General features: G+C 42.0%; 1 protein-coding gene across 2 annotated transcripts in view; it reads left to right on the top strand.

Moving 5' to 3' along the window:
• TSKU (tsukushi, small leucine rich proteoglycan) overlaps positions 1 to 23,991 on the top strand; it is a 98,028-nt gene that overhangs the window by 55,885 nt on the left and 18,152 nt on the right. The window contains exon 1 of one of the 2 annotated variants that reach the window (XM_063431603.1): positions 13,851 to 14,064. The exons of the other annotated variant lie outside the window; for it this stretch is intronic. The gene's annotated coding sequence lies outside the window, so the exon portion shown is untranslated. Of the gene's footprint in view, positions 1 to 13,850; positions 14,065 to 23,991 lie in introns of those variants that run through there. 2 annotated transcript variants of the gene reach the window in all.

The raw sequence follows: 23,991 nt of genomic DNA, 5'->3' as shown, positions 1-23,991 counted from the left end.
CTCCCAATATGGCGGCAGCCACGTGTCCTCCTGGTACCAGCAAAGCATGGCAGGATATTGAGTCTAAGCTGGACAGACTCTTTAATCAATTTTGGAAGCAAATAACAAGCAGGAAGCCCCAACAAGCTCCACCACAGCCCCAACAAACTCCACCACAGCTAAGTGAAGCAGTCCCCATTAAAATCCACCAACGCAAAAGGCGTTGAAGACGGGACCGGAGGCACAAACAGAAATGCAGAGCCTGCCCCACGTCAAGCACTCGCCTCCACCTTAAGCCACCTCAATCCCGCACCGGACGTGAAGCACCACCGGGACAGATCCGACCACCCGACAAAACAAGCTTCCACCACCTCAAGCAGCGAACCCGGCACTCAGCCAGAGACTTGCCTTTGTTGTTCCAGGTATCAGGGACTCCCAGGGTCTGCACCTGGCACCCAGAAGGGATCGGATGAGCACAAGCAGTAAACAGCAGCCTGCCAAGCATGTCCCACTATAGCCGATCCTCCACACCATGCCTTTGATCACATGAACTGCTCTCTGCACATTAACTAATCGTAAAGTAGCAAGTGTTTAAACATGTCATTATTTCACCTCCTAAAGAGTTTATTGTCGTAGTTCCTTACATGCCTTTACCTTAACCGTTCATGTATTATGTTATTCACTAGTCTCATTTCATGGGGCGACTCACACTTGATTTATAACTAGTGGTGGAGCATAAATGACATAAATACACAGTTGATAACGTGCAAGCTACACCCTAAACATGACAGCCATCTTTCACAACAATGTACTGCTATATACTCATACCCTCAGTGCAACTAGCCATGATATACGCACGTTCAGCCTAGCATGCTCAAATATAACACACTTCTGTCTAAAAAAAAAAAAGAATGCAGCTTCCGAATGAACCTAAAATGGATGCTGTCCAGGAGGTGGGAGGGTCTGGGAGGGAGGGTCTGCTGCTGATTGACTGGAATGTGTCTGCTGACTGTGAGGTACAGGGTCAAGGTTTACTCAATGATGACGAATAGGGGGTGGACCGAACATGGCATATGTTCGCCATCCGTGGCGAACGCGATCAAGCTATGTTCGCCAGGAACTATTTGCCAGAAAACTATTCGAGACATCTCTATTAAAATATCATCATTGTGGTATAAACCTTTATTACAAAACCAAATACAGTAAATAAATAATATATACAAAAAATGTGTAAACCTACAGTGTATAAATCATACTAAACAAAAATAAAGTAGTGATACACCTTTTAAAAGCTTGGGGGGATAGGGGCGGAGCTAAGCAACCGAGAGGGAAAGTCACATGGCACATGAGCTCCTGCATAACCAGGCTCAAACTCACCAAAATTAAGCATTTGGCATCTCCTACCGGCATTATAACAGCCGACCGAGCCGACCGATACAAGGACAACATAATGGGGCAACAATCAAATAAGCCCAAGCAAGATAACCCAAGACAGGGCCCAAATATAGCCGAGCTGCTACGCCAAACACAGGGGGCGTCCAGGCCCAAAATGGCCGCTTACCCGGAAACCTTCCCTGAATTCTCAGACGACTTCTCCTCGGTTGAGGAGGATGCAGACCTCCCGGTGGAGCCAACACCAAAACTGGTTACTCAGAGGGCAGACACCTCACCTGTGACAACGGCGGTGCTGAAATCGCTGTTGGCTGACCTCCAATGCACCCTGCAGTCGGACGTGGCGTCCCTGCGGGCCGATACCCACGGCTTAACGGGGAGAATAGGTGCCCTAGAGACGGAATCCACTCGCCACGCTTCCCAAATAGCAGCTCTGCAACTGGAGATACAGGGCCTCAAAAGCCAGAACGAGGGACATGAGCGCAGATTTGCGGCACTCGAAGACGCAAGGCGGGCCAATAACTTAAAAATCCGGGGCATCCCTGAGGACACCCCAGCAGACGAACTGCCACACATATTGCGACGCCTACTGACGACCCTGCTACCGCCACGACAAGCCAAAACAGCGCAGCTGGACGGCTTCTTCCGAGCCCCAAAGCCTGCTACGGCACCCACTGCAACACCCAGAGACCTTATCATAAAATTCCAGCACCACAGAACAAGATAGCGGTCGTGGCGGCGACCAGGGAAAGCTCACCCTACCAGTTCGAATCAATGGATCTTTCATTCTACGCTGACCTTACTGGCAGTACACTCGCTTGGAGAAGGTCCCTCGGGCCATTCACCATGCTGCTGAGGCAGAAAAACATACCCTACAAGTGGCTGATAACCCGGGCCTTATGGATCCAGAAAGGAGAAACCAATCACATAGTAAGCACCCTAACAGACGGACTCTCTACACCCATCTGCGATAAGCGCTACCACCTCGACGCATATGTGGAACCTGGACCGGGTGACCCCCTTCGTCCCACGAGGTTCAACCAGGGAACAATATGAAGCAGCATCAACCTGAAACTAGCAGGCCAGAGCCAACACCCTAAGGACACTATACTAAAGTCCAAGTTTTTTTTCCATAATTTCTCAGTTTTAAGCGTTCTCCTTATTACATAGTTACATAGTTACATAGTTAGATAGCTGAAAAGAGACTTGCGTCCATCAAGTTCAGCCTTCCTCACACCTGTTTTTTGCTGTTGATCCAAAAGAAAAGAAAAAAAAAAAAAAAAAAAGAAAAAAACCCAGTTTGAAGCACAATTTTGCAACAAGCTAGGACAAAAAATTCCTTCTTGACCCCAGAATGGCAGTCAGATTTATCCTTGAATCAAGCAGTTATTACCCTACATTGAAAGATTATATCCTTGAATATTCTGTCTTTGCAAGTATGCATCTAGTAGCTGTTTGAACATCTGTATGGACTCTGATAAAACCACTTCTTCAGGCAGAGAATTCCACATCCTGATTGTTCTTACAGTAAAAAAACCTTTCCTTTGCCTTAGACGAAATCTTCTTTCTTCCAGTCTAAACGCATGGCCTCGTGTCCTATGTAAAGTCCGGTTTGTGAATAGATTTCCACACAATGGTTTGTATTGGCCCCGAATATATTTGTATAATGTTATCATATCCCCTCTCAGGCGACGTTTTTCTAAACTAAATAGGTTTAAATTTGTTAACCTTTCTTCATAGCTGATATGTTCCATTCCTTTTATTAATTTTGTAGCCCGCCTCTGCACTTTTTCTAGTGCCATGATATCCTTCTTTAGAACAGGTGCCCAAAATTGCACAGCATATTCAATATGTGGTCTTACCAGTGATTTATAGAGAGGCAAAATGATATTCTCGTCCCGAGAATGAATGCCCTTTTTCATGCATGACAATACCTTACTGGCCTTGGCCACTGCTGATTGACATTGCACATTGTTGCATAGTTTGTTGTCTATAACAATTCCCAAGTCCTTTTCGTGTGTTGTTATCCCTAATTCGCTTCCATTAAGGGTATACGTTGCTTGTGTATTCTTTACGCCGAAGTGCATAACTTTGCATTTTTCAACATTAAATTTCATCTGCCATTTGAGTGCCCAGTCCCCCAGTCTATCTAAATCCTTCTGCAGCAAAGTAATATCTTGCTCACATTGTATTATTTTACAAAGTTTTGTGTCATCTGCAAACACTGAAACATGACTTTCAATGCTGTCTTCAAGATCATTTATAAAAATGTTAAATAGAAGGGGTCCCAGAACAGACCCCTGAGGGACACCACTTGCCACCTCTGTCCAGCTTGAAAATTTACCATTAACGACAACTCTTTGTATTCTGTTTTTAAGCCAATGTTCTACCCAAGAACAAGCATTTTCATCGAGACCGATTTCCTTGAGTTTGAACACTAATCTTTTGTGTGGAACTGTATCAAATGCCTTGGCAAAATCCAAATAGATCACATCCACTGCAACACCCTGATCTATACTTCTACTTACTTCTTCGTAGAAAGCAATCAAGTTAGTTTGACATGACCTGTGCTTCATAAAACCGTGCTGATTTTTGCTGATAACCATATTCTTCTCAAGGAATTCTTGAATATTATCCCTTAATACCCTTTCAAATATTTTACCAGCCACAGAAGTTAAGCTCACAGGTCTATAATTTCCAGGCAAGGATTTTGAACCCTTTTTGAATATAGGAACCACATCTGCCTTCCTCCAATCCTCCGGAACACTTCCTGAAAGAAAAGAATCTTGAAAGAATAAAAACAGAGGTTCACTTATTTCTACACTTAGTTCCTTAAGTACACGTGGATGGATACCGTCAGGCCCTGGAGCTTTGTTTATATTAACTTTCTTTAGTTGCTGCAGCACATTGTCTTGAGTTAACCAATTACAATTATTCTGCAAGTTTTTAGTAGCAATCATTTGCACATCTATTGCCATGGGTTCTTCTTTAATATATACGGAGGAGAAATAGTTATTTAGAATTCCTGCCTTTTCTTGGTCTTCATTAACCAACACCCCCGTTTCAGTTTATACTGTTTTGAAGTTACCATGACGACCGACCCTACACATAATCCTGTTGGCCATAAACCATTACCCCCCCCCCCCCCGCCTGACAGAATTTAAGCAGGGAACGCACAACCCCAGGCGTAACACCAAGCTAAGCACAACGTGACACGATATCCCACTATAGGGAACGTGTCACTTAAACGCAACATTCACTAATATCCTACCCGGGACATACCAGGCATACCTGACGGGTCAGACTCGGGCTTACCTGCACGCACGCAGAGCAAACTGCATTTTCCACCCGAGCCTCACCTCGCCAGGTGCACAACGGGGACAACAAGCTCATATGGGACACGAATCCCTATAGAGACTACTTTGTATAACGCGACCAAAATTAAAAATGTGCATGATATGACAAGCCATGCAATGTTACTGAATGTTTAATGCTCTGTCGCAAAACTGTTGTGGCAATGCAACTAAATGTGTTACTATACGCACAACTAAAATAAAGAATTAAAAAAAAAAAAGCTGGGGGGAGAGGTAAACTCCATATTTTTGTACAGAGATTACTCATGTAAACGTAGTCTATATCCTGGACGGGATCGATACATACAAAAAGCCTCTTATGCAGGAGTATACTAACTGGTCAGGTCTGAAATATTTAGAGACTGTACAGAGATGGGAACAAAAGAGTCAAAGGTAGTAGCAAATGAAGGGTACTAAGAAACAAATTTGTATCAACTAAATTGTAGGGGATACGAAAAAGGATACAATTTGTTAACAAGAGCAACATTTCTAAATTGAAAGGAGGAGATAAAGCAGGATAGATAGATAGATAGATAGATAGATAAAAAGTACTCAGTTAATGATTCTTGACTAGTGGCAGGTCTATTCTACTTCCTGGTCAGCTCTCACTACTTATCCTGACTCAAAATGACAGGTAAGCCGATGGTAGTATAGTCAAAGATCTCATAGGCTGTTTGTAAGAGGTACTACCTTCTCAGCCTATAAGGTTGCCGCCTAGTAATGTAGACAGGGATTATGAGCACAGGCTATACATAAAGCTACTAATAGAAAAATATACAAGAAAAGTGCCTAATAATATGACCTGAGGCTAAGTATGCTATCTATAGCTGCAAGATTGTTGTTAGTTTAGTTAGAAAGAAAGCCAGAAGCTGAAAATTCAGTCTAAACACCCAGTTAATCACAGCTGCTTGGAGGCAGCCTGTCTAATAGTTCCCGGGTAACTACTTACAGTCGGTCAAAGAAACAACTCAGAACCATGTCTACCCAGAAAAAACAACCACCCCAGTAGATCAAATCTTTAAAAGCAAAATAAGTGCATCAGCAAAAAACTCGTTCAACACGCGTTTCGGCGTAAATGTACGCCTTTGTCAAGAGCTCTTTTAAAGATGTGATCCTTTTTCGTATCCCCTACAATCGAGTTGATACAAATTTGTTTCTTAGTACCCTTCATTTGCAACTACCTTTGACTCTTTTGTTCCCATCTCTGTACAGTCTCTAAATATTTCAGACCTGACCAGTTAGTATACTCCTACATAAGAGGCTTTTTGTATGTACCGATCCCGTCTAGGATATAGACTACGTTTACATGAGTAATATCTGTACAAAAATACGGAGTTTACCTCTCCCCCCAGCTTTTAAAAGGTGTACAACTAGTTTATTTCTGTTTAGATTGATTTATACACTGTAGGTTTACACATTTTTGTATATATTATTTATTTACTGTTTTTGGTTTTGTAATTAAGGTTTATACCACAAGGATGATATTTTAACTTCTGGAGGTGATCTGTGTGGAGTGGGTCCCATCTACTTTGTAGGTGGATTCATCACCCCACTTTATATTTTGTGCTACTAGTGTATCTAGGGTTCATGCTCTTTATTACCTCCGTAACCTACTGTGTGGCAACAGTGTAGGTGTGTCCTACATCTGTAGCCTCATCTTCAACTTCTAAAGTAAGTGAACATCTGGTTGAATATGAAACAATATTTTTTTTCATTCAAGCTGTGTGATAGCAAAAATTTATAACAAATATATATGTTGGGGAAAAACCTAAATAAAAACAATATTTCTCCCACTTGTCAACCAATTCTTTGGCATAGACAAAAAAATGGATTGATCGGGAGCGCAGACCTCCCACAGTCGTTCCTTCCTTTCCAAGCATATCAATCGCAGTACGTGCGTGGTGGTTTCTGTGGTATCTCACCAGCTGACACGAGTAGAGCTGGTTATGGAGCATAGTCATGTCACGTTTGCCATTACCCTTACACTCAGGAAACAGGATTCCCACAGTGAGTGAGGGGCTAAAACGCCATATTACTGGGCCTTAGAACAGCATATTAGAAGAAAGAATCAAAGTCAGGAATAGCCAAGGTCAGGAATACAGAGATACGGATACACGAAAAACAAGCAATGTCAAGATACCAGAAATACACGGTTTAGGGCATTTTGGTCGCATGCATTTTGGTCGCATGCATTTTGGTCGAGGCAATCTGGTCGCCATGCATTTTGGTCGCATGGCATTGTGATTGCATGCATTTTTGTCGCCATTTTAACTACACATTTACTCCCCTTTCCCCTTATTACCTTACTTTGCAGGGGGGAAGAGGGAGCAAGCTGCTGATCATCCCTGGTGATCCAGTGGGCTAGTGATGTGGTCTGTACCTCCGCAGGGTACAGACCATGCCTTCCTCTCGCGATCTCCGATATTTTCAGAGCGTTGCCACGGCAACGCTCTGAAAATATCGGAGATCGCGAGAGGGCTGCCCTGCGTGCAGCCTGGAGGCGCTGTGCTCCGTATCCAAAATGGAACGGAGCACTTCAGAGCCTCTCTCCAGGCTAATCTGTTGTGCTTGAGCCGGCAGGGGAGATATTTTGACCTAACCCTAACCCTTACCCTTACCCTTACCCTTACCCTAACGCTTACCCTAAGATATTGACACCTTATATTACCCAAATGACACCTTATATCAAAATGCGGCCAAAATGAATGGCGACCAAATTGCATGCGATCAAAATGCACAAACAGTGTAATTCGACCAATTTGTCACGACCAAAATGCATGCGACCAAATTGCATGCGATCAAAATGCTTGATATGGAAATACACAGGTCAAAATACAAGTCGGAATGGCGCTATGCTACCTTACGACACAATCCTGCGAGCATTAAATTAAATATTAGAGCGTTCACAAATAGAGGAAACACTTTACATCAGCCTAGCGTTCCCTATAAGCGGCTCAGTATCTATAAGTGTTCAACGTAGGTCTTGCTGGACATACATTTCATACACTGACCATTATCTCACTTGGCTACCGCCGATAGGAAAGCTTAAATTTTATCGGCTACGCTATGCTTATCTATTGTCTATTCATCTTCTTACCATAAAATTAGAAACCTCTATAGAGCAACAATTAAGGCCCAGAACAGCCTTTAAATAGGCTCACATGAGTTTTCATTGGTACACGTCATCTATGTGACTCCGAACAGCATGGGGTAGTCTAAATGACGCGGCACCTTTAAGGGCATGACGTCATGATTTATACAATTTATTTTACGGGGCTGTAGTTCGACCCATGAACCACCGAAAGTAAGCATTTTTTCCTATTCGGGCCGCAGGACCACGTGGATCGTTCGGCCCAAAAAAAGGGAGCGGCGCAGGCGCCAGGTACAGGTAAGTCTATAAGAAGTCACTACGTTCAGGCAACGGCATGCTGGTATCCCCAAACAGGACATACTAATGAAAACAATGGCGATGGTGCATTGAAGGTGAGGTAATTTTAAATTGAATATACCATGTATCTCTGTGATAAAATATGTGTTCAAAACATACGGGGGGGGGGGGGGCGGGGCCTGACCGCCATGCAGACAAGTCGCACATAGTGAGAGCTCCTGGAGAAATTTCTTAAAACCTCAAAATTAACGAATATCCACACGAGAGATCAAGAAAAAACTCTGTTGGAGCACCTCTACAAGCACGGGAGACAGCTTTTTAAGGCATCCCACTGAATTACCGGAGGTCGCACCCTGAAGCCTCTTTGGGCCTACTTGTGAGCGCAGCCGAGAGGATACGGCCGGTCCTCCGGCTGCCTACACTGCTGTGGTACATAAAGGTGAGAGAGACCCCCGTTTCCCCCCCTGCCGTTGAGGGACATCACGGCACCCGCACAAGCGAGAAAAGCCCGCCGAGAGGCACCAGACCGCAGAGACGAAGCTAAAATGGCCGCCCATCGTAAGCCCAAGAAACGGAGCACACACGCCCAACATGCCGCGAACCCTCTACTGGAGCTCGATCGGCTCTGCGCGAGCCTCTGGGCAATGCTGTGGGACCGTGGGATGGCTCGCAAACTGGCAGTCAAGCTAGTGGCTACATGGATCCGGCCTAAGACCCGTCGCCTCCACTACAGGCACCCCCCGCAAGCACCCAGAAAGGCCGCCATGACACGTAAAGGCCAGCGACCCCAAGGGCGGGACAGGATGCCTGGCTACTTGAACAAACACACGGGCACACACACACAGGTGAGCGAAACCGCGAAACCTGGCCCCCACACAAGCCACTCACCTGATCCGGGAGCCGGTGCACGGCACAGCTCATATCCTCCACTTCACACCACAGCTGCAAAGCAAGAAGCCGCAAAGCTGCACACTCCACTGAATACAGAGAGTGCTCATCCCCGGTCCAGAGGTGCCCCTGAGACGCACACCGCAGGCAAGATACAAATCACGGCAATGGGCATAGGCTAAAGGGACTACCTCGATGCCCCCTGAGCGAGCACGCCACAATGGGGACAGTCAGCGACCACCGGTCTCTCCTGCCAGCCCCCATCTTAAGGGACAATACTAGACTGACATTTCACTTTTTACTTTACAATCGATAAACAGCCTCCCCATTACCTAGCTTGTTTAGTAACAAGCCTGACCGTGCTTTTATGCAATATGCTTAAATGTGTACGACTGCAATAATAGCCAGACATGTTTTTGTTATCGTGATATATTTCTCTCCTTATCAGCTATCAGACATAGAAATCTTAGCCTGTTCTAACACTGGCAAATGATAGCAATGTTATGCTTATTGATTTTCCCTTTTATTTTTAAAATCAAATAGTCAAGCTAGCACATTTATATATTTTCACCTACTTTCTTTTGGAGTTCTGTTCATCTGGTCCCCCCAGATTCCATGCCATACAGGGCGCTGAAGGGGACTGGGTATACGTATGATTCTAATGTATTAGCTAATTGCATATACTTCTACTCTATGCCCGATATATATATGTGTCCACATACCCATTGGCTTGCCCCTTGACAGCATGCACCTGGCGGGGACTCTTACTCATAAAGTAGCCTGCTCATATGCTTTTCACACACTACCACTGAACCATAGCCTGCTACTCTGCTGACCACATCTTACAATAGGATGTTTTTCATGTTTAGTAAGAATTCATAGTAAGCGTGATTTTCTGCCTACATGTAGCTCAATATTCAGAACCAACATATCTATACATTAAGCTTACTAGTCCTATATACCAACATATCTATACATTAAGCTTACTAGTCCTATATACCAACATATCTTTTCAAGCTTGTCCAGCCTGCAATTTACACTGTGTTGGTTTCTGTTGGAATTATTACCTTTGCCTCCCAGCTACTAACCATATAGATTTAGCTACACGTATACTATGCCTAGGCAGACTAGACGCACGTCTCACCACATTGCTAAACAGGTTGCCGTGTACTTACCTAAACAGCTTTGTTCACATAAGGTTACTATCTGCCTTGTTTCACCATTTTGTCGATCCTTGACTAATCTTACCTAACAAGACCATATGCCATACCAGCATGATCAATCTGATGTTATTCTAATGTTAAACTATACCCTTTATAAAAACAAAAAGTGCTGTTCATCTGACATGTAATATATGCTGCTGGATAATCTTCAATGTTGCCAATTGCAATGTCTATGTAAACCTGTAAGTTAATGCAAAGCACTACAAAAATAAAGAATTAAAAAAAAAAAAAAAAAAAAAAACATACGGGGGGGGGATTTATCTTAAAGTGACCCTATTATGTCATTTTTTTTTTTTTTTAGAAAGTTTACATTTATAAATAATTATTAAAATCCCCAGAATGAGGCTGACTGGACTTATATTCTACATAGCAAGCAATTCCCTCAATAATTAATCACATTAGATTTATATCCTAACTCCTATCACTCTCAGAAGAATCTCAGGTGAGGATGAGTGGGGGCAGGCAGCTTCTTGCACTAAATTGATGGTATATAAACTCCCCACAGAGTGACTTGTGGGTACTTCTTACCCCTGACCTTTGCATCTAGGAAGGGCAGAGGTCACAATCCAGAAATGTTAATGGTTTTTCTTTGTCAGGGTGTTATAGAGTTTCGTTGCCCGTAGCAAGGTAGCAGAAGCTTTAACACTGTGAGTGTAACAGCTTAACCAAGCCATCTAGAGTTAGCATGCTGCGTGTGTGCTCTGAATGCTAACACCATATGCGAAAAAGGCACTAAACTGATATTGCCAATCAATGCCAGGAAGAGAATATTCCAGCAGGCTGATTGACAGCTGCGGGAGGCGGCCCTACACACAGATAAAAAGTATGTACCCTCAGAAGTAAACATATCTTAAAATATAGGCTGCAAGTGGTGATGGTGCATTTCAAATTGAGTCGCTCTGGTGACAATCTTTCCCTCACACAGACACACCAAGCAGTGTGGAGGTGAACATAGCAATGGGAAGGGACAGGGGCAACTAAATGAGCATCATAGCATTAGAGAAGAAAATGGATGGAGGACATTGATGACAAAAGGAAAGTTGTTATCAGAGAGGGAAGGAACATTTAGACGGCATACTATAGGAACTATAGGAACTCGTACGGCCAACTCGCGCTTGCAGGACTTCTCACGGGCGGCTCCCTTCCTATGGAATAGCCTGCCTACCACCATCAGACTCTCCCCTAGTCTTGCATCTTTTAAGAAGTGCCTTAAAACCCATCTCTTTAGGAAAGCTTATGGCCTCCAAGACTAACCAATACCTCACATACCTGTCTCTTGCCCTCTCCTAAAGGGCAGCCCACCTTATTTGATTGCAAATTCCTGTCCTAATGTGTTTTACACCCCACCTCCTATAGAATGTAAGCTCGTTTGAGCAGGGTCCTCTTCAACCTATTGTTCCTGTAAGTTTATTTGTAATTGTCCTATTTATAGTTAAATCCCCCTCTCATAATATTGTAAAGCGCTACGGAATCTGTTGGCGCTATATAAATGGCAATAATAAATAAATAAATAAAAATATGGAAGATAAAAAAGACCAGGAAGGCGGATATAGGAGAGGACAAGGAAGATATATTTGCTGGGATAATTGGTGTCGGAGAATACAGGAATGTGACATGATGTCAGGAACTAAACAGGACCTCGATGGCTGGTAAAATTAGGACGTTGGTGGACAAAGCATAGAGAAAAAACAAGGACATTGCCATAACAGCAGAAAGATGGTGATTAAGATATGATTAAAGGCCCAGGAAAGGTGGAATAGGAGAGACCAGGGACTGGGCGTTGGGCACAACATAGTGAATAAACAAAGAGTTGGCAACACAAGATAAAATGATGGATTATGTCCTGATAAAACGTGCTCTGTGTAGTCTCCAAATTGATTTGAAAGTTTTCCAGTTGGAACTTTGGAACTTCAGTGAGATTCTTATCAGAGCGCATTGTTCCTGAGCAAACAGTAAATATGTGCATATAATTACACTATACACACAGGTAAACAGACAGCTAAACAGTAACTTTATAACTGCTCCCATTATAGTTCTTCTGACGAACACTTTACAAGCTATGTCAAGCAACATTAATGTATTTTTTTTACTTTGCTTATAAAAGTGAAAAATACAAATACCTGTATTCCCATTGGATGTTCCCTGTATTTCTGTTTTATGTTGGCACTTTAAGTTATGGCACTTGGAAAGTCTGATCTTCAATAATAATTAAAAAAAATAATATAAATAAATAAATAAATGTGCACTTGGCATGCAACGTTTCTTACAGTGCAGATATCAGATACAAGATGGCGGGGAACCTCATAATATGGGACAAAATAATCCCTTTTCAATTTTGCAACAGGAGGCGCACAGGGAAGCCCTGGGGCAAGAATATATATATAGACATAAACTCAGATACAAATTTTGCCTCCACTGGGCCCTTTTACTAAATGGATCCCATTTATACATATTATGCGCAAATATATCACTTTACCGGGTTAATCATTAAAGTGGGACATCAAAGTGATTTTTAAAGGGACACTATAGGCACCCAGACCACTTCAGCTCATTGGATTGGTCTGAGTGCGTAGTCCCAGGTCTGAAATAATTACCTTTAAAGGGTTAATTCCACCTCTAGTGGCTGTCTACCAGACAACGCCTAGAGGGACTTCTGGGTCAGCGTCACCCAAAATCCCATAGGAAAGCATTACAAATGCTTTCCCATGGGAGGAATACTACTGCATGCACAGCCATTGCCGCACATGCGCACTAGGTCTACCCTGCCGGCTGACGTCGGCTGGGAAGGAGCGGAGGCGGAGTCCAAACCAGCGCTGAGGAACATTGGCTCTAGACTCAGGTAAGTGACAGAAGGGGGGAGGGAGCGAGGATGGGGGAAAAAAAACTTAGTTTGCCCGGCACTATAGTTTCCCTTTAAATTCAAGGTCAAACTAGCAGAATTGGGGAAAACTCTCTACGTCAGCTATGCTTTTCGTTCGGCTACTGTGGCTGGAAATGTGAAATTGACACTTTAGTAAATAAACCTGCAGGACTGTAAATAAAAACCTTTAGTCCTGAGGATTGGGAAAAAGTTATGGAAAGAAATGCCTTGCTGGAATAAGTCACTCTGGTAAATGAGCAAATAAATAAAAACAACAAAACAAAAACTAAAACAGGAATTTGCCAAATAACTGATTTAATAAAAAATACTCTAAATCAAGAATTACTTAATAACTGATTTAATACAAAAATAAAAAATACTCTAAATCAAGAATTACTTAATAACTGATTTAATACAAAAATAAAAAATACTCTAAATTTAGAATTACTAAATAACTGATTTAATAAAAAAAAATAAAAAATACTCTAAATCAAGAAATAGCCCAATAACTGATTTAATAAATAAAATTTAAAAAAAATACCTTAAATCAAAAATTAACTGATTTCTTTAAAAAACAAACAAACAAAAAAATTGTCCAGTTTTTGGATTCCCCAGATCTGATCTTACAGCCAGCTTTTCGCCAGCCCTGCGGCCTGACATTGGCTGATGGTGCCTTAGCAGGGAGTCAGGCTTTTTTTTTTTGTTTCCTTCGTTTCCGGCGCTTTTGAGACGCTCCCTGAGTGCAGCCTGTGCAGGAGAATGCGGGCCCTGCCGGACCGCTCTTAGCTCCCCCCCCCAGCCCAGCACGGGAGGGGGAGGAGGCTATAGGTGTCTGTTGCATTGTGATTTTGGAAAGCCAGAAGAGTTTGCCCTAGATGAGAGAGAGGATTATAAAGTGGGAGCTCTCAGCCCGCAGAGCACATGAGAGCCCACGCTGACCCTGCACCTCTTAGGACCTGGCACTGCCCCCCGGAGGAGAAGGTAAGCCAGGGATTAAATGACCCACTGCCACCCAATAGGCATAGAATGGGGGCACTACATCCCCAACTGCCTCCACCCCTGGGAGTCTAGCCCAGCACAGAAAGTGGGGGTACACTAAACAGGGAGTGTTGGGGTGAACCCCAATACCTGGGGTGTGGGGGCTTAGAACTTTTTTTTTTATCTGAAATGTACAACTATCTCAGTACTTTATAGGAAGTGGCAGAAACCCACAGAGGGGGGGGAGTGGGTCTCCTAAACACTGGGGTTACCCCCTGTACCCCAATACATGGACATTGGGTACCCCAACTATCCCCATATTCCTGGGATCTGGCACAAAAGTGAGTGTACTAAATATTGTAGTTTTGGGTTAATTCCTTCCCACCAGTAACTTAAGGGGAATTGAGATGGGGGGAGGACAAGACCCCTAACTCTGCCAGCACCCATCCAGGAGGGAGGTCTCCCCCAAATCACTGGATTTCTGCTCCATCTCCCCCCTCTGTTGCAGGAGGGCATGGATTAAGGGGACAGTGGGGGATTTTATTTGCCAGTTCCCAACTCCATGCTGTAAATATAAAGCTTATTATATGATAGCTGTGCTGAGCGATCTGTACAGAACACGTTCTATTGCCAACATGTAACATTTTATATACTGTGTGTGTGTGTGTGTATATATATATATATATATATATATATATATATATATATATATATATATATTAATAGTACATATCTTCATCTGCCATGAAGTGTCAAACATTGAAAGGGAACTGTTAGATGTGTTGCATTGCTCACTATCTGGAAGAGCTGAGATTAAACATTTTAAGATTTTCATGATTCTTCCCCCCTCCCCCCCCCCCCCCCCATGCTATCTGTTCTGACTGTGACCTCTTTTCTGAGAGTCCTTAAAACTTTTGACTGGGGTTATGGACAGAAAACTGCACTCAATATCCATTAGGAATAACTATTTCATTTAGCCATGGCATGTAGAAGCTTATTGATCTATGCTTCACTCCCCAATCCATGGGTAATTGTGTTCCTTTTAGTTCAATTCTCCTTTTTGTGTTTTAGTGTAATTTTAAACCCGGATCTGAGTCATAAAATTCTGTGGTTCTTAGAGGGTTAATAACAGTGTAGTAAATAATGGGATCCTGTGGTATAACCTATTTTGTAAAGGCTGGCATCTGGTCTAAAGAGCTTGCAATCTAATCATCCATACAGGATGGGGCTAACGGTTACATGCGTAAAACTGTTACAGTACACACATGTCATTGTTTTTGTTGTATGTGCAAGTCGACACAGGATTTCTGCAGAGCACAGACCTGAAACATCATGTGTTCTGTCGTGTGTGCAACCTGAACAATTTGGACAACAGTACCCTACATCTTTATTATTATTATTTATAGAGCACCGTCAAATTCCGCAGCGCTTTACAATGCGTGGACTAACAGACATCAGACTGTGAATGGTATTTTTACTATTGGTCTTTTCCATATTCATTTTTTTTTTTTTTTTTTTTTTTTTTTTATTTCTTTCATTTTTTTTTTTCCCTTCTCGGTTCCATCTCTTGGGTTGAAATTGCCACGGCTGCAAGTAATTTGATCACCAGCTGCACTCCATGTGCCTTCCTCTTCTGCTGCTCCGAGCCCCTTCCCACTGCTTTGTAACAGGCGGCGCAGAGCGATTTTTCTCCCCAATAAGAGTGCGTAGAATTTGGAAGATTTACAAATTACTTGGATAAAGCTGGTGCCAGATCTGGAGCGGTGGTCATCCAACCCGTGTTTCCCTGTAGTAATACCACCCGCTCCCCTCCCAATCCACATAGTTAAATCCAGAATATAAATATGTATCGTTTACTTCTGTTTGGTGACCAATTATGCCCTGCTTTTAAAACCGTATTCTTTAGTGTCTCCTTAACTTGCTCTTTCTTTCCATTGTGCTTTTGATTTGGTCTGAGATTTAAGAAAGTAATAACTTGTGTTTTTATTGCGCCAATGTAAACTGTAGCGCAGATCAGGATTGGATTGAAATGTAAACAGACTTTCTCCTGCTTGCTAAATGTCATTTTCAGGCTTGTTTTGTTTTATTTATTGCCAATTTAATTTGTTTGCCGTGTGTATCTTTTACTTGCAGGAGTGTCTGTGCACTCTAGAACTCTGGGGTGTGCCTAATATATTGCCATTAATTTGAACATCTTGCTCCAGCTGTGATCCCGGGAGCAGTTTTCCAGAATTCAAGTATACACGCCAGAAACGCCAGAGTCACAGCTGTTTTGGAACAAAGCTTTTTTGCTTTTGCAGTTTAACTAGGTTAACCATCTATATTAAAGTTTATTATAATTTTATATAGAGAGGTTTTTCTTCCAATCCAGGAATCCAACCCTTTAGAGCACACTCTCAGATTATTACTGATTTGGCAGGAGATCAATAGATGCTCCTATTTACTAACTTAATGGTACTTATCCTCTCCTCTCGGGAGGATGAAAAGACCGAGTTTATTTTGCCAAGATAAGTCCCTGCAATCCTGGAGTTTGAACATAAACCTTTCTTTTAAAAATAATTCTTTTGAAATGACCGTTTTTCTATTTTTCATGGCCGATACTTGCCATATTATATTGTTCATGACAAATAGTTTTAATGTTTGTGAATGCATTGATATGTTCATTCCCGGACCCACACCCTTTTCTTGGCATTCCTGCCCATTGGATTGCTTCCTCCCAGAGCAGGAAGTAACTCTGACACTTTCAAACAGATGTAATTTACCTTAAATAATTGTATCTCAATCTCTAAATTGAACTTTAATCACATACAGGAGGCTCTTGCAGGGTCTAGCAAGCTATTAACATAGCAGAGGATATAATTGAACAGTTTGTTTAAAACAACTGTCATAAACCTTGCTTTTTGTAACTGCCTGAGAACATGCTTACCCCTATAACATTTGTTTATTTTTGTTTCTGCTTAGCACTGCAAGAGGTGGCGGATTGTGGAAATGTTCGTTATTGTGCTCCCAGTACCTCCAGGGGCTTGCGTTACATTTTAATCTCTCTTATTATTTATATTATTATTATTACCATTTAAAAAGCGCCAACAGATTCCGTAGAACTTTACAATATTCTAAGGGGGGTCAACTATAAATAGGACAATTACAAAAAACCTACAGGAACGGTATGTTAAAGGAACACTATAGTCACCTAAATTACTTTAGCTAAATAAAGCAGTTTTAGTGTATAGATCATTCCCCTGCAATTTCACTGCTCAATTTACTGTCATTTAGGAGTTAAATCACTTTGTTTCTGTTTATGCAGCCCTAGCCACACCTCCCCTGACTATGATTGACAGAGCCTGCATGAAAAAAAAACTGGTTTCACTTTCAAACAGATGTAATTTACCTTAAATAATTGTATCTCAATCTCTAAATTGAACTTTAATCACATACAGGAGGCTCTTGCAGGGTCTAGCAAGCTATTAACATAGCAGAGGATATAATTGAACAGTTTGTTTAAAACAACTGTCATAAACCTTGCTTTTTGTAACTGCCTGAGAACATGCTTACCCCTATAACATTTGTTTATTTTTGTTTCTGCTTAGCACTGCAAGAGGTGGCGGATTGTGGAAATGTTCGTTATTGTGCTCCCAGTACCTCCAGGGGCTTGCGTTACATTTTAATCTCTCTTATTATTTATATTATTATTATTACCATTTAAAAAGCGCCAACAGATTCCGTAGAACTTTACAATATTCTAAGGGGGGTCAACTATAAATAGGACAATTACAAAAAACCTACAGGAACGGTATGTTAAAGGAACACTATAGTCACCTAAATTACTTTAGCTAAATAAAGCAGTTTTAGTGTATAGATCATTCCCCTGCAATTTCACTGCTCAATTTACTGTCATTTAGGAGTTAAATCACTTTGTTTCTGTTTATGCAGCCCTAGCCACACCTCCCCTGACTATGATTGACAGAGCCTGCATGAAAAAAAAACTGGTTTCACTTTCAAACAGATGTAATTTACCTTAAATAATTGTATCTCAATCTCTAAATTGAACTTTAATCACATACAGGAGGCTCTTGCAGGGTCTAGCAAGCTATTAACATAGCAGGGGATAAGAAAATCTTAATTAAACATAACTTGCACTAAAGAAAGCCTAAATAGGGCGCTCTTTACAGGAAGTGTTTATGGAAGGCTGTGCAAGTCACATGCAGGGAGGTGTGACTAGGGTTCATAAACAAAGGGATTTAACTCCTAAATGGCAGAGGATTGAGCAGTGAGACTGCAGGGGCAAGTGCTATACACCAAAACTGCTTCATTAAGCTAAAGTTGTTCAGGTGACTATAGTGTCCCTTTAAAGATGACCCTGCTCAAACTAGCTTACGGTTTATAAATCCCTCTTTTGGAAAATTTATATTCATATCCACAGGTTTAATTCACACAACCTTAACAACGTCTACCTGTAAATTGCATCATGGCTATCTCAAACCCTCGTTTCTTACTTTTAGAGGGCATAAAAATAATTATTACACATTTAGCAGTAAAAGTATCGGCCAATGTTGCACTTCAGTACAATGTGGGCATGTACCAAACTAAACGTTTAATACATTTTGTTACATTACTTTTTATATAGTTTATTCCACCAGGTGGCAGCACTGACATCTTTTGGTAATCTGTACAGTAGTAGAATATGGTTGTGTGCATGGCAGGGAATTTGGCACGACTGAACCATTTAAAAAAAAAAAATAAAAAAATATGGGATACCTGAATGTTGGCTCGGCAGAATTTCAGAAATCAGAGGTTCTGATTCGGAAACAGTCAAAAGATCAAAAAAGGCACCAAACTGTAAAAATAATCTTCTGAGTATATTTTGCAGTATAGTGGTAGAAGTATTTCCTGCCCTTTGGCTTGTATATCAAGTTAGAAAAAGTAACCAAAGAGGGAAAAACTGGAAGAGTACTAACACATAAATCTGTTTTATTTAATATATATATAATTTTTTTTATATATTTTTTTTTTTTGTGCCTCCTTTTTCCGCTATATTACTCACTTTATCTGTGTATAAAATCAACCCTTAGTGGCTGTCCCCTAGCCATCAAGCTTTTTGGAGCCAGTCTGAATCCTGATACCGAACGTGTTTGGCATTTTGCAGTTGACTCTAATTTCCAGCACAGCTGCAGTTCTGTCATTCCTAATAATGGGAGGAGTCCTTACCTGTACTGCGCATTCACAAGGAGCTACTGGTTATCCTAAAGCCCTGGCATTTATTGCTTCACTTTAGTGGGAGACCAATGGTTGGCAGAAGAGATCTTGTGGGGAAAAAATGTTTTTATTTTTTTTATTTTAAGATACATCGAATGTTGTTGTGTATAAAAATTGGTCTAAAATACAAAATGTGCAGATTAAAAAAAAAAAATACAAAATGTGGGACATTTACCATGGAAACCAGTGAACCACTTCATAGAACAGACTTTTTATACATAACTTTGTTTGTTTTTTCCTGGGGGGGGGGGAGGGGTTTACATCAATTGGTGAATTGAAATGAATAACAAACTCTGTTGAATTGAAAAGGGAATTTAAAAAAATGTAAATAAAAATAAAATGAAAACCCTCGAGCCAAACTGGAGACATGATTGTTATCTTTGTGATTAGGCCTTAAATTTACAGCCCGCTGTCTGTAGTGGTTAGGGGCAGGAGTACCATGGGCGGTTCCCTGTTAATGAGGTATATATTTTAAACAACAGTTTGCCCCTTACTTTGGTCCCCGTCAGACCCGATGCCCCCTGGTGGTCTGGTGACGCACTTCTGCAGAGTCACAGAAGTTGGAAGCAGCGGCCGTAGAAATTTCTCATTTGATCGGTCTCTGCCAATGACTGACTTTCTCTGCAATGAAAGTTACAAAGAATTGACATCAACCAACCTGGAATTGGGGTGATGACACCCGAATGCTGCTACCAAAGGTGGAATTTCACCCCCCACCTAAAGGGGTTAATCTCAGTATGTGCGGCATTTCAACGAGGAACAGTACACATACAAAAATTGCAGACCCCATGATGACTTCAAATCACTAAAGTGGTCTTGGTGATTTGAAGTAACCCTTTACTGATAGACCCTAGATTACTTTATTGTTACTAAGGCACACCACAAACCCCCAATAACATGTCAAACTCTTCTTACACTGGGTGAATGCCAAGGCACTCCTGGCACCATAACCACTACAGCTTGCTATTGGTGTTTGGTGTGTTCTTTTCTGTACATCTTGATTAGTCTTACGTGGTCCTTTTGAGTCCATTGAAGACCCAATCCTTCATGGTTTTTCTTACTAAACAGTGAATTGAAAACTGAATTGTAAAATGTAGGCCAAAATAGAACACCCCAAGTTTGAGAATAGTTTCAAATAAGCTATTTGGGCGTGAAACTTGCAATTTCATTAAAATGCGCTGTTTAGCGAATACATTCCTGTTTAGCTTCTAGATCAGACGAACTGTGGAAGTTGCAGTTGGATGAGCAAGAGATAAAGTGCCTAATTAAATCTTTGTATAAAAACAATTATAAAGCAATTTTCCAACATTATCTATTTTAATGATTCACAGGGATTTTGTAAGATATAGTTTTTTTTTTTTTAATTCTTTATTTTTGGATGCATGAGTGAACATATCAGCTTATTCTGCCACAATAGCCGTGATAAGCTCAGTAATACAATGCTTCACAATTATGGCAGTTAAGAAATGCTAATTTTTCAAGTATATAGCTAATGAGTGGTAGCAGGTAGCGGAAAGCAGGACATATGTCAAGTGTTACGGTTCACAAGTGAGTAAGGCAAGCAATATACATTCACCTGAACATAAATATCACTGCGAGCGAGGATCATGTAACTGTTAAGCAAGCGGTGCACGTTTGTTAGGAGAGGGAAGCAAAGTGAGAAAAAACATTTAGGCCTGCCCGACTGACTAAACACGCTTAATAGTAAATTTACTGAGGCTGTCTGCATTCATGCTTCTGCGCTTAGTTCTAGTATTCCACCCCCCTGACGCTTGGTGTCTGCTTCTGGTCGGACTCTCAAGGTTTTTAACTTTGGGGGCTCCCCGCCCGCAAAGGCAGTCGTGCAACCAGGCTTGATCCGTGAGGGGGTAAGCAGGGGCTTTTTAGAGGGTCCGACGCTTGTCTGCAGGTTCGGGCTCTGTGGCCCGTGTATGCTGCGTGTTGTCCTGCGGGCAGAGCTGTTTGCAGGTAGATGCAGATGCTGTTCTCGGCTTCAGTCGCGTCGCCGCCATTTTGTCGCCCAGGCGTAGGATGTGGGGTGCTAGGTGTGCTCGGAGGGTCAGTTAGGTGGTGGTTCCCTCCAGTGAGGACTGGGATATCTCCCCACCCCCCCGGTCCATTGGGGGGGGGGGGGGGGAGCAGGGACCCGTGAGACATAATACTGGGCTATTGTGCGGCAGCCAGGTTCCGAAGCAGGACGGCGGCCGTCCGCCCCGCTCTCCACCCACATAGGCCGCAGACCCTGAAGTCTCGCATCTCCCCCTGGGGCTGCAAAACTCCCGATCTCGGGGACCGCAGTGGCACCGGCAACCACCCGGACATGAGAGGTGGTCTCTTGGCTCTGAGTTAGGCTTTAAGCTTGGATCTTTCCTCCAAATTAGGCCAGATCCTGCAGGAGCCTCTCCAGCCCGCGACTGGTCAGCATGGCGGTCGGGCCCCGCCCCCATAGTTTTTTATTTTTTATTTATTTTTTCTTGTTTGTGCTTAACCTCTTCAGAACCAGAACAAAACCTAAAATTTGTGCTCTGTGTTTGCTCAACAATGTTTACTCTTATCATAGAGCGCACCCATGAATTATATATGATTTTTGTAAGCGCTGTATGAGCTTTCTTTTGATACCCTATAAAGGGGGAGAAATGCAGTTTTTTTTTTTTTTTTTTTTCTAATAATTTCTATACCACATGTGTAACTAAAGAGGACGGAAAATTTAAAACAGATTCACTCGTACTGATTGTTAAATGCCTAATAGAATTTCCATTTATTGTTGGTAGTTATAAGACAAATTCTGTACAGAGTGTAAAGCTAAGACGTAATAATAATAATATTATTTCCATTTATATAGCGCCAACAGATTCTGTAGGGGAACTACAACTTTTATAGCCATCACAGAATCCAAAATCTCCTTATAGAGGCAGGTGTTTTACTTCTGTAATTCCCATGTACGGTCTGCTTGCGCTCCACCTGCGGCCTTCGCTGATTTCCTCTGCTTGGGGACACTTCCGAAAGCGGAGTAAACCGCCTCCATGACGCCAACACGCTGGCTTTGTTGCCAACTGTCATACCAAAGCATGAGTTGGCCTTTGATATATGTTCTGAGTTGTTTTTTTGTTAACGTTGGGATAACATTTATTGTGGGCTCTGATCGTACACCAGGACTTGGCCATACAACTTCTAGATAACCATCACCAGAGCTGGACATAGGGCATTGTAAAAGGTATTGGTGCATATCCCTTGAAGACCCCAAAGTCAGAGGACAAGATAGTTTAAAGAAAATATGGAGTGGGCAATAAACTGCCAGGCCAAACCGCTCTGACCCACCCAGGGGGCTGCCCACTTAGAAACCTCTAGTTTTGAGTTCTATAATGAGGATGTTGGACAATCCAGGGGAGTTTTTCTTTTTTCAACAACTACTTGGAGACCTGTAACATCTGAATCTCCCACAATAATTATATATATATATATATATATAGGGGGTTAATATATGTAAGGACCTTTTGTGGTTTCTCCTATTTTATTTTATGGACTGTTTTGCAATTTGTTATCTGTGTTTCTGTATGTCATTTGTGTTTCTGTGTTTCTGTATGTCATTTACTTCTGTATTTTTGTACCCAGCACTCTGAATCCTTTTTGTCAGATTTAAATGTTTACTTAATCAGCTTGTGTCTTTGTTCGCTATGAGCTCACTCTTCTGAGGAAAGCTCAGGTAAACACGTTACCAAAGGGTTAATTATATATGTCTGATCAGTAAAGTAGGGTTGTGATACTATAATTCTACTGTGTGTGTGGGGTAACCTAAGACGCCCGGATTTAAATTCTTTGTGGTGGCAGTAAGGTGTGTACTAGGGTGTTGGTGTAGAAGGTATTGCATCGGTTAATTTAGCGGTTGCGGAGACTAGCAACAGGTAACTAGGGGTCTGGTGTCATTAACCCTTTCACTTCCACACTCTCCCCACTGTCTCGGCTAGGCCAATAGCTCACGTTCATGACACCAACATACCAGTGTCTTAACAGAGTGATGTCACTCCGTTCCTAAACTCCTTAGCCAGCGCTATCAGGACTGGCTAGAGAGTTAACATAGCAACCACTGTGCATGCACTGTGGTTGCTATGGGTGGAGGAGAGCAGAAGGATTGCCTCTGCTCTCCCTGTCAATCAACTCTTCAGTATAGAGTAGACAATGCTGAATAATTGATTGGGAGGGGGAGAAAAACCTATTTTTAAATGTGTAGATTAAATATTATGCTCTTTCCAAAGTATTTGTGGTATGGGGATTGCAGGTGTAAGTGCCCATCACTCTTGGCAGGTAGGCACTCGATCAGGGCCTTTTCAGACCCTGTGCGATCCCTCTGGATTCTGACCCAATCGCCATGGATGAGCAAAGATCCTGCATCAAGAGACCTTAAAGCTCACTCTTTCTAGAATGACATTGGTCGTCCTAAGGTCATTAAGGGGTTAAAAAATGTCTAAGTAAATTTTCACATGTCATAGATGATATCAAATTTTATATATATATAATCAGTGTTTATGATTTCTATCAAAGTTTTCAAAGCATTTTGAGGGTACTTCATAGCATCACATGTGGTCTGTTATGCATTTTGACATATATATAATTTTCTCCATGCTAATCATGGATTTCTGGCTATGTACGGTTTAATGGATTACTTCTGCCTCTTTTGTG

The sequence above is a fragment of the Pelobates fuscus genome, chromosome 1, assembly GCF_036172605.1.
Source record: "Pelobates fuscus isolate aPelFus1 chromosome 1, aPelFus1.pri, whole genome shotgun sequence".
NCBI classification, from domain to species: Eukaryota; Metazoa; Chordata; class Amphibia; order Anura; family Pelobatidae; genus Pelobates; species Pelobates fuscus.
This window is presented reverse-complemented; position numbering and strand designations above follow the sequence as displayed.